The 12,278-nt window shown below is 36.4% G+C and overlaps 1 long non-coding RNA gene across 1 annotated transcript in view; it reads left to right on the top strand.

Annotated features, from left to right (window-relative positions):
* Positions 1 to 12,278, top strand: part of LOC134759453 (uncharacterized) — a 70,676-nt gene that overhangs the window by 26,051 nt on the left and 32,347 nt on the right. The window contains exon 2 of the long non-coding RNA XR_010135680.1: positions 4,331 to 4,401. This is a non-coding gene — a long non-coding RNA (uncharacterized LOC134759453). The remainder of the gene's footprint in view (positions 1 to 4,330; positions 4,402 to 12,278) is intronic.

Here is a 12,278-nt window from a genome sequence, read left to right as displayed (position 1 = left end):
GTTGAAATTTTCCAAATGCTTTTTGGCATTTTTGGAGATGATTATACAATTTTTATTAGATACACTAGTATAATTATTTAATATAATAAATTTTCTAATATTGAGCCATCTTTGCAACCCTGAATAAACCCCACATGGGTCAAGATACATCATTCTTTTAATGTGTTGCTGGGTTTCATTTGTTAGTATTTTATTTAAAAATTTCATAGCGATATGCTAGTCAGATTGGACTGTAGTTTTTTGTCTACAATTTTTGGGTTTCAGCATTATTCTCACTCTTTTTCCATCTGATTGGTCCTCCAGGACTGGTCTTTTGCCTTCATCTACAGGGCCCAAAGTGACTCCCTAGCACATCCTCACTCCAGCTAGCACGAAGGGGAAAAGAAGTAGTGGAAGATATCAGCCCCTATTGTTAAGGAGAAGTCCCAATTTCATAATTGTACTTACATCTTAGTGTTCAGAAGTTACACCAAGATGCAGTGGAAGCTGATAATTGCTGTCATTATCACACACCTCTAACATGAAGTCTCTGATACTCTGATTTATTAATGTGATTCTGTCCATTAGTCTGTCCTCCAGCTTTCCTTTGATTTCTTCTTATGTTTCAGTAGTGTTTTAAAGTCAACTTCATAAATATCTCACACATTTCTTCTTAATTGTCATTTATTCCTGTGCACCTTTTGTGGTGAGTTTTTTATTTCTCGGCAAAGTTTTGCGGCACTTTCCACTTTTTTTGTCTTTTATCAATGTCATGCTAGTTTCTTCTTACTACTCATCGTTATGGGTAGTTCCTAAAAAGACAGTGAAGCCCTAACCCGCAGTAGTTCAGCAAGCTATGTTCTTTGAAAACAGGGTATTTATAAAGTAATCAAGTTAAAGCAAGGTCATTAGGGTGGACGCTGATCCAATATGACTGATGTCTTTACTAAAAGGGGGAATTTATCCCATTACTGAGTAAATATCCAGAGGAATATAAGTCATTCTACCATAAAGACACATACATGTGAGTGTTCACTGCAGCACTATTCACAATAGCAAAGACATGAAATCAACCTAAAAACCCATCAGTGACAGAATGGATACAGAAAATGTGGTACATATACACCATGAAATACTATGCAACCAGAAAAACAATGAGATCATGTATTTTGCAGGAACATGGATGGAGCTGGAAGCCATTATCCTTAGCAAACTAATGCAGAAACAGAAAACCAAATATCACTTGTTTTCACTTGTAAGTGGGAGCTAAATGGTGAGGACTCATGTACAGAAAGAAGGGAACAAGAGACACTAGGGCCTACTTAACAGTGAAAGGTGGGAGGAGGGAGAGGAGCAGAAAAAGTAGCTATTGGGTACTAGGATTAGTACCTGGGTGATGAAATAGTCAGTAAAACAAGCCCCGTGCCATTAGTTTACCTATATAACAAACCTGCACATGTCACATGTACCCCTGAACCTAAAATAAAAGTTAAAAAATGGAGAAATTTGGGCACAGAGACAAAAATGCATAGGGAAGATGATGGGATGATACGCAGGGGAATTGCCATGTAAAGATTGAGAATTGGAAGTATGCTGCCATAAACCAAAGCATGCTGGGGCCACCAGAAAGTAAGAAAGGTCAGAAAGGATTCCTTCATAGGTTTAAGAGGGAACACAGCCCTGCCAACATCTTGATTTCAGACTTCCAGGCTCCAGAACTGTGAGACAATTAATTTTTGTTATTTTAAGCCACTCTATTTGTGGTATTTGTTATGGCAGTGGTAGGAAACTTATTTATCTATCAATTATTGAGTTGGATTTTTCTGGATCAGCAATTTTCAGGGGATTTATTTTTGTGTGTTTGGGGAGGGTTAATGGGGAACCAGGGCTGTATTCCAACTTCACACCCTAACGACTCTCGTCTGTGTCGCTCCTTTAGGCACAGATTGCTTCCTGCAAATATGGTTCAGCTGTGTGGATCTCTGTGCAGCCCTATCATTTCACCTTGTTTTTACCAAATAAATCCAGGAAGACTTAGTCCACCAGCTCTTCTTGCCTCTTGCACCCATTTTTGTAAGCTTTGTGCTTGCCATGTAAACCATGGTAATGAAAGTTCATTATTTTTAACCTCAGGATCTCTCTCTACTCTCTTTGCTTTTTTTTTTTTTTAACCTCTTCCCTTATTTTTTAAACCTCTTCCCTTATTCCTTCTGTCCTTTCTCAGTTACTTTCGTAGCCCTATGCTTATTTTGAAGTGTTTAGATTATATATGTTATTGCAAATGGAGTATGCAGGGTTTTTGTTATTGGTGTTCTCTTTGTTGCTTTTCTGTCATTTACAGAAAAGCAAGATGCAGATTTCCACAGTCATGTTCTTGAGTGAAGACTCATCAAGAACTTTAAAAAACTTTGGAATGGTTAGGCTGGGCGCGGTGGCTCTCGCCTGTAATCCCAGCACTTCGGGAGGCCGAGGCGGGCGGATCATGAGGGCAGGAGATCGGGACCATCCTGGCTAACACTGTGAAACCCCGTCTCTACTAAAAACACAAAAAATTAGCTGGGCGTGGTGGGGGGCGCCTGTAGTCCCAGCTACTCGGGAGGCCGAGGCAGGAGAATGGCGTGAACCCGGGAGGCGGAACTTGCAGTGAGCCGAGGTCACACCACTGCACTCCAGCCTGGGCGACAGAGACTCCGTCTCAAAACAAAAACAAAAAAACCTCTGTAATGGTTAGAACAAAATTAGAGAACGCATAAGACTACGTGGTGACTTTGTATTTTTCTTTTAGCAGATATCTGATTGGAAGAGTGGGAAATAATGGTGAATTAACATACCAAACCACTTAAAGAGAGCCACTTTGTCAATTTGTGTAGTTACAGAAACATCCCAATCCTGTTTCTCCTGAACACCACCCTACAGTGTCAGCACAGAACAAACCTCTCACAGATATGTCACTTTGGAGGGAGATTTTTAAATGCTGTCAAAAAAGGCTTGAGTCTTGTAAATAAATGGGCTTTCTGTAATTTTTTTGTTGAAAAGTTCAGCAGAATAAGTGCTTCTGATACTTTTTGACCTGGCATCAATGAATCTTTTAGCAATCATTCCGTCAACAAATATTATATTTCTTGAGTGGGTTTAATGTGCTCAGCTCCTGTCTGAAGTGGGAGATAAACAATAAGCAAAACAGACATTTCTATTCCCTTTGAAAGCACAGTTTAATTTTGTTTGACAAGTTCTTACAGAAAAAGTCCCTGGTGGGTTTGTTTTCAAAAGCAGAGCTAAGACTTTTATTTCATGTTTCTTTTTATTAACTCCAGCAATAAAATAGTGAAGTCACTTTGTTGCTTAGTCTCTGGAAGAATTAAATATGTTCCTATCTAATAGTTTTAAAAAATCATGATAGCACTGTTATATTAAAGCTTTAGTTTTTTCCCCTCTGAAAAATGAAGCCCCTACAGGATCTGGAACCAGGATTTAGAACTAGACAGACCCAGTTTCAAATCCTGATCTCATCACTGGGAAGCTATCTGGCCTCTTTTGAGCTTCGATTCTCTTGGCTGTAAAATAAAAAAAATAATAAAACCAACCTTTCTAGATTGGTAGGAAAATTCAGCATGCAAAACCATGTAAAACTCCTATCATGGCATATAGGAAGAGGTCAGTAAATAGTGTCTATTTCAGATTTTATAATTGTCATAGTTATTTATGACACTGTACATTAAGTTAATCATATATTGTATACTCCAGGAATGGCCCCTAAGTGGCCTCCCTTCTACAGTCCTCTATTGTTATAGAGACTTTTTGAAATCATTATTTCTAACCCATACCCTTGTTTATTGCATTCTTCAGTTTTGTTGTTGTTGCTGTTAATGATGATTTTTTAAATTTAATTTTGTGCTCTTGACTTTCTCTATTTAGTTAGCCTTTGGCCAATCGGTGATACCTATGATGACTTCCTAGATGAGTAGACCTTGTAGCATAATTCTTTTTCTTTTCTTTTCTTTTCTTTCTTTCTTTTTTTTTTTTTTTTTTTTTAAGATGGAGTACACTCTGTCATGCAGGCTGGAGTGCATTGGCATGATCTCAGCTTACTGCAGCCTCCCCTTCCTGGTTCAAGTGATTGTCCTGCCTCAGCCTTCTGAGTAGCTGGAACTACAGTTGTGCACCACCATGCCTAATTTTTTTTTTTTTTTTGTACTTTTGTAGAGACAGGGTTTTGCCATGTTGGCCAGGCTGGTCTCAAACTCCTGACCTCAAGTGATCCTCCTGCCTTGGCCTCCCAAAGTGCTAGGATTACAGGCGTGGGTCACTGAGCCCAGCTGGATAATTCCTTTTTAATATGTCCTCCTTGCAGGCAGAAGATCTTGCCAGAAGACTGAGAACCCAAGCTTCCAAGATGGCCACAGCTGCACCAAAGATCACAAGGTAATTGGTGGTTGCTTTGGCATCAAAAGCTATGCTGTGGTAATACATGTGAGGTATTTTGAATAGTAGGTTGCATAAGATGATTTTTCACTTTTTCCTGTAAGGACTAAAGAGTATAGAAGCAATTCCAAATGGTGTCTTGATTCCAGGAACAGTCCAAGAAGGTGACAGGAATATTAATGCCAACTATGGTCCTGTACTTAGAAATACTTTTGATAGTCAAAGGTAAAAGTAGATGCAGTTTGTTTTAATGTTATAATCATGGTGATGAAAGACATAGTGATGTCAAAGAAAATAAGAAATTTTGGGAGTCTTGGATTGTGACCTAGTTCTGCTCTGTAAGTAAATAGATGAACTTTAGGGAACTCATTACATTTTTCTACATCTGTTTAATCAACAGAAATATCGACTATAGTATAGTTAGAATCACAGACAGTCGAACCAGACTGCCTTGATGCAAATTGTTTTCCTATTTACCAGCTATTGAGCAAGTTCATTAACCTCTTTGTGTCTCAGTTTCCTTATTTGTAAACAGAGATAAGTAGTATCAACTTCAGAAAGTTATTATGAGGATTAAATGAGTTAATGAATGGAAAATGCTTGGAAGAGTGCCGAGTACATAGAAAGTGAGTGAGAGAATGAGTAAGTAACTACGATGACCCCCTCTTCAGGCTGCCATTTGGTAGAGGGCAAGGGAGTGTCTAGCCATCGAGTAAGACCATGCTCTGCACCCACCATCAGCAAGGCTCAAGACAGTGCCTGCATCCTCAGAATAAGCCTTCCCTTCTGCAGGTATCTCATCTCCATCTGTGGGAACCAGGTATGAGGCTCTGAACAGTTCCTGCTCTGGCAAGACACCCCCACATCTTTCTCCCTCAAACATTCATAGCCTCTCTGCCATTTTATGCTTCTGGTACACCAGAAATAATATCACGATGCCCTGCATCACTGTTCATATATTTCCTGGTCTGACTCATACTCTGGACTTGAATTCTGTAAGACACTAGACATGGTCTTTTCTGTCCCAATCTCCTCCTCCGCCATTTGCTGAAGCCCTAGAATTCTCTGAATCAGCAATAAAACCTTATCTTAAATTTCATTTGTCAACTTTCTCTTCTTCTTTTTGTTGTAACCAAAATCTGGCTCTATATAATACTATATTTCTACTGCCTTTTCTAATGTTGAGTGTTTTATTTCCCAGACCCCTCCTATCCTGGGATTTCTAGGCCCTTCTCCCTTTCTCCTCCATGAAAAACACCCAGCTTGAATCTCATGTTCTCAGACTGTACTCTTTATCCATCATCTCACCTAATGTAATTAGTTTAATACCTCCCATATTGCTAACTTTCATTCCTTGAACATTTTACCTCTTGGGTCACTCATTCCATCCAACTTCATTCTCATCATAATTCTGGAGAATTTCAACGTTCATTTAGGTAATTTTTCATGCTTTGCTGTGATAAATTGCTTGACCTCCTCTAATGCCTCTTTAGCCACTCAATCCCATGTTCTATCCTTGATCTTATCATACTCCTTACTGCAAACTCTCAATTGCAGACATTCTACTTTGCAACCACCACCTCTTGTTTCCCTGATTTCAAAAACAATTTGGTCTGACACGACCAATAATCCACTCACTGTAACCACTATAATGTTCTATTTTACAATCTTACTCTGCTTAAATTCCATGACTGTCATTATAACTTTGTTGCATAGATTCTAAACTTTATTAAGCTATCCAATGTATATGTGCTCTAGATTCCATCCTTTGTCTATTGATATTATCCCAGAAATTTTCCTTTTCAATTCCATCCTTTGTCTACTGATATTATCCTAGAATTTCCGTATTAAATCATCATTTTTTCTTTACAAGATCATTCTTCTTAGCATACAAATATTCTGTAATTTATTCAATTAAAAAACCCCACCTTTTTGGATCCCAGTCTGTCTCAATCATCCCATGTTATCTTCTCATTATTCTCCCTTCTTTTATAGAAAAACTTGTTTAAGGCATTTTTTGTGCTTTATTCTGTACTTCCTATTTCCTCCTCTCATTTTTTCTTGAATCCATGCCAATCAAGTATTTTTTACCACCATTCCACAGAAACTTCTCTTAAAGTTAAACCAATGACTTCCACATTGCTAAGTAAGAGGTCAGTTCCAATCCTTTTCTAAATTGATTGATCGCAGCATTTAGCATGTTTGATCATTCACTTGTTTTTGAAACACTGCATCCATAACACCCACCCTGTCTGTTTTCTTTTTCTCCTATATATTTTTTGCTCTTTCTTTGCTAATTCATTCTTATCTGTCTGACTGGTAAATGTTAGAGTGACTTAGAGTTCAGTCTTTGAACCCCCTTCTTCCTCTGTCTCTACCTCTTCCTTAGGTGATCTCATTTAGTTTTATGGCTTTAACTACTAAAGCCATACTATGTGGTGATGACTCCCAAATATATATCTGCAGCTCTGACCCCTCCTCACCTCCAGAAACCTGTATCCAGCAACTTACTTGATATGTCATGTGGATAGTTAGAGACATCTCAAACTTAACATGTTCAAAACAATTCCTAATATTCATCTATAAACAATTATTAAACTATCCTCATGCCGACTTTCCCATAAATGGTAATTCCATCCTTCAAGATGCTGGGTAGAAAGATTTTGGAGTTATCTTTGACTCCTTACATTCTCCTCCCACCCTAGTCTGTTAGCAAATTGTGTTGGCTCTCTCCTCAAAATATATTCAGAATTCTATTTCTTATCACTTTTCATTCCATTTTTGTAGTCCAAATCTTCATCCTCTTTCACCTGGATCACTGCAATTGTTTCCTAACAGGCTCCCCTACTTCTGCAATATAGTCTGAGAATGGTACCCAAAAGATGTTATTAAAATGTAAACCGGGTCATCTTACATCTCTGCTCACAACTGTTTTATGTTTTGCAGTTTTCAAGTCAGCATGTCATCACTTATCCTCCCAGTTCCTAAGAGCTCTCTACCTCTCTGCCCTCAGTCTCCGTACTCCTTCTTTACTACACTGTGGATTCTTCCCTCATACATAACTAACTCTCACCTTCTCAGAAAGACCTTCCCTGGCCATCCTATCTAAAATTTCACCCTTCTCCCAACATTTCATGTCCCCCTTTCCTACTTTATTTTCTCTCCTTAACACTAACTAATATCTAACATACTTATTTTTACTTACTTATATTGCTTATTACCTGCTTCACCCACTAGAAGGTAAGCTTCATGAGGATAGGGATATTTGTGTGTTTCTTTCACCACGGTGCTTGGAATAGAGCCTGGCACACAGTAGATAATCAGTCAATACTGAGGATATTATCTAATTCTAAGTGCATGTAGAACTCATAATCCTTGTGCCTTACTGTCTTATACATAATTTTCAAAGCTAGAAAGAACAATAAAGATTATATCATCTAATATGGTTTGACTCTCTGTCCCCACCCAAATCTCATCTTGAATTGTAATCCCCACGTGTTGAGGGAGGGTTCTGGTAGGAGGTGATTGGATCATAGGGGCAGTTTCCCTCCTGCTGTTCTCATGATAGTTATTGAGTTCTCACGAGGTCTGATGTTTTTAAAAGTGGCACTTTCTCCTTTGCTCTCTCTCTCCTGCTGCCATGAGAAGACATGACTTGCTTTCCCTTCACCTTCCACCATGATTGTTAAGTTTCCTGAGGCCTCCTCACCTCAGGAACCGTGAGTCAATTAAACCTCTTTTCTTCAAAAATCCCCCTTCTCAGGTAGTATCTTTGTAAGAGTGTGAAAATGGACTAATACATCATTCAATTACTCTGATGTTGAGGATACTGAAGAACAGAGGTGAAGAGACTTGTCCATACCCCTATGGATGGCAACAGAGTCTTGCCAAATTCCTTTATTACATGTCTTGTAGTAACCTCTATGTTCGACGTTTACCTTAAGACTTACATAACTTCATCTAAAATTCTAGGTATTCACACCATAATTTTAATTTATGAATATTTTTCTTAAATGCAAAGTCTGCTGGTTACAAATGAACTCCCTCGAAGTCAGAAAAAAATTAAGTGTGCTCATTTGACACATCTCACTTACATGACACTAAGTACATTTATAGTGTGTGAGATTATGATTCTTCCATTCAATTTTTAAGATTATGAATTTTAGTATCTTAGTTATTCTTTATTACTGGGCTGTTTTTGATATTGTGGTTTACATATTTTGAATATACCTGTTATCTAAGGCTAATATAAAAAATTCCCGTTGAATTTTCTTAGCACTTCTGTTGAAAATCAACTGATTAAAAATGTGAAGATTAATTTCTGGAGTCTTAGTTTTATTCACTTAATGTATATGTTTATCCTTACGCCAGTACTACAGTTTCTTGATTACTGTTGCCTTGTAGTCGACTTTGAAATGAGAACATGTGAGTTCTTCAACTTTGCTCTTCCTTTTCAAAATTGTTCTGGCTACTGTTGGTGTCTTGTATTTTCATATGGATTTTAGAGTTGGCTTGTCAATTTCTGCTTAAAAGAAGATAGTGTTTTGGTCAAGATTCGGCTGAATCTGTAGGTAAATTTGAGTTGTATTGCCATCTTAATAATTTTAAATCTTCCAATTCATGAGCATGGAATGTTTTTTCCTTTATTTAGGAATTCTTTATTTTTTTCCAACTGTGTTTTGTAGTTTTTGTATGCAGGTCTTGAACTTCTTTTAAGGTTATTTCTACTTATTTCATTCTTTTAAATTGAATTATAAACAGAATTGCTTTCTCAATTTTGTTTTTTAGGTTGTTCATTTCTGGTGCAGATAAATACAACTGATTTTTGTATACTGATCTTGTAGCAGCAACTTGGCTGAACTTGTTTATTGGTTCATATATATATATATATATATATATACGCACACACACACACACATATATACATTTAAAAGTGAATTCTTTAGAAGCTTCTATATGCAAATTATATAATCTGTGAATAGATACAATCTTACTCTTTCTTCCCAATCATATACACATTATATCTTTTCTTTTTGGCTTAATAGTTACGACTAGAACCTCTTTTCCAATGCTAAAGAGTTGTGGTGAGAGCAAACATCCTTGTATTGTTCCTGATTTGGGCGAAAACTTCAGCCTTTCATTGTAAAGTATAATGTTAACTGTGGATTTTAAAATAGATACTCTTTATCAGAATTAGGAAATTCCCTTTTATTTCTAATGTTTATCTTTTATCGTGAATGATTTTTGAATGTTTTTCAAATGTTATATTTTCACCTACTGAGATGATTGTATGGGCTTTGTCCTTTATTCTATTAATGTTGATTATTACATTATATTATATTATTGTATTAATATTGATTTTTGGATGTTAGACCAACCTTAAATTCCTAGGAGAAATCCCATTTTGTCATGGTGTAGAAGCCTTTTTATATATTTATATATTTTTGAATTTGAGAATCCTTTTCTTTTGTTTATGACCTCATAAGTGATGTTTTCTGTAGTTTTCTTTCTTTTCTTATTATGTCATTGTCTGTTTTTGTTATTAGGATAAAATGCCTCATAGAATCAGTTGGAAAGTATTTTATTCATGTCTACTTCTTGGAGAAGTTTGTCAAGGATTGGTATTAACTCTTTAAATGTTTGGTACCATTTACCAGTGAAGCCACTGGGCCTGAGCTTTTATTTTGAGATGTTTTGTCATGACTAATTCAATCTCTTTACTCTAATTGGTCTATTCTGATTTTCTATTTATTTTTGAGTCACTTTTTGCTGGTCATATCTTCCCAGGAATTTGTCTATTCCATGTCGGTTATCTAATTTATTGGCATACTGTTGTTCATAGTATTCCCATATATATCTCTATCTTTAAGGTTATTAGTGATATCCCTTCTTTTATTTCTGATTTTAGTAATTTAAGTTTTTTATCTTTTTCCTTGATCACTCTAGCTAAACATTTTGTCAATTTTGTTGATATTTTCTTTTCTTTTCTTTTTCATTTTTAAGACGGAGTCTCACTCTGTTGCCAAGACTGGAGTGCAGCGGCATGATCTCGGGACACTGCAACCTCCGCCTCCCGGGTTCAAGCGATTCTTCTGCCTCAGCCTCCCGAGTTGCTGGGATTATTACAGGCACCCACCACCATGCCTGGCTAATTTTTGTATTTTTAGTAGAGACAGGGTTTCACCATGTTGGCCAGGCGGGTCTCGAACTCCTGACCTCAAGTGATCCACCTGCATCAGCCTCCCAAAGTGCTGGGATTATAGGCATGAGCCACCGCGCCCACCCTGATATTTAAAAAAAAAAATTTTTTTTATTTTATTAATCTTCTCTCATATTTTCTGTTTCATTTGTTTGCACGCTAATCTTTATTATTTCTTTCTGCTTATTTGAGGTTTGTTCTTTTTTAGTTCTTAAGGTGGATATTTAAATTATTGATTTGAGATGCTTTTGTTTTTAATAAAGGTATATATTTTTAATATATGTGTCTTACAGCTATAAATTTTACTGTAAGCCCTGCATTAGCTGCATTCCATAAGTTTTGGTACGTTGTGTTTGTTTTCATTTATATAAAGGATTTTGTAATTTCTCTTGTAATTTCTTGTTTGACCCCTTGGATATTCAAGAGTGTGCGGTTTAATTTCCACATATTTGTGAATTTGCCAAAATTTCTTGCATTACTGATTTCTAATTTATCCCAATTGTGGACAGATAACATTTTAAGTATGATCTAAATAATTTTAAATTTATTTAGACTTGTTTTATGGCCTAACATATGGTCTAGCCTGGAGAATGTTTCCATGTGTGCTTGAGAAGAATGACTATTCTGCTATCGTTAGGTAGGTTCTTCTACAGATGTCTGTTAGACCTGTTTGGTTCACAGTGTTGTTAAAGTTTCTGTTTCCTTTTTGATATTTAGCCTAGTTCTTCTGTCCAATATTGAAAATGAGGCATTAAGTAGTCTCCAACTATGATTGTTGAATTACCTCTTTCTCCCTTGCAGTCTCTCAGTTTTTGCTTCATGTATTTTAGGGATCTATTAGGTGCATATATATTAACAATTATTATCTGTTCCTAATATGAAATTCACAGAATTCTACAAAATTGTAGGTTTTATTGCTCATTAGGAATGTAACTTGGCCTCCCTTTCCTCATCTTTAAAATGGTGAAAATAGTACCATGATGGGTGTAGTATGAGGAATAAAAATGCTTAGTAAATAGTAGGCACTCGATAAATAAGGTTTTTTTTTTTTTCTTTTGTCTTTCAGAGATTGTTTTCTCATTGAGATTGCATTGTAGCAGATTTGGTATTCCTTAGGGAATGTGTTTACAATCTCTAATCAGTGATACTCTTCCTATTAGGCTGAACAGAAGAAAATACTGCATTTAGCTCCTCAGCCAGACTGTGGGATGATGGAGTAATACTGCCATAGAATCCTTGGAAGACGGACTCCCTTTGATGTCTGTTGGTCTTTTCTGCTTTAGAATATAGGACAGGGACTGTCTAGATTATCTGCCATGAGGCAGTTATCAGTTACTGATTACCCCTTGATGATATGTCAAAGATTTTATTATCTTTTTGTCTTGGCTGTGGCAAATATAAGGCACCAAAAATGGAAGAAAAAATAGGCTTCAAACAGCTTGTTATTTTAAAAATAACTACTTATTAACAGGTTAATTTATATTAATTCAATTGAGTTATTTTTCTTAAAACAGATTTTCTTTTTTATAGATGGGACATGATTCTCTAGATCCCTCAGAGGAGTAGGTGTTTCCTAGAAAGTCCGAATTTACAAGTTAATTTCTCCTGCATAACTTAAATATCTCTTATTCTAATTTAAGTTTTTAAAGCTTATATTCTATCTTGCACTTGAAAAGTA

This window comes from Pongo abelii, chromosome 1, assembly GCF_028885655.2.
Source record: "Pongo abelii isolate AG06213 chromosome 1, NHGRI_mPonAbe1-v2.0_pri, whole genome shotgun sequence".
Taxonomy (NCBI): domain Eukaryota; kingdom Metazoa; phylum Chordata; class Mammalia; order Primates; family Hominidae; genus Pongo; species Pongo abelii.
This window is presented reverse-complemented; position numbering and strand designations above follow the sequence as displayed.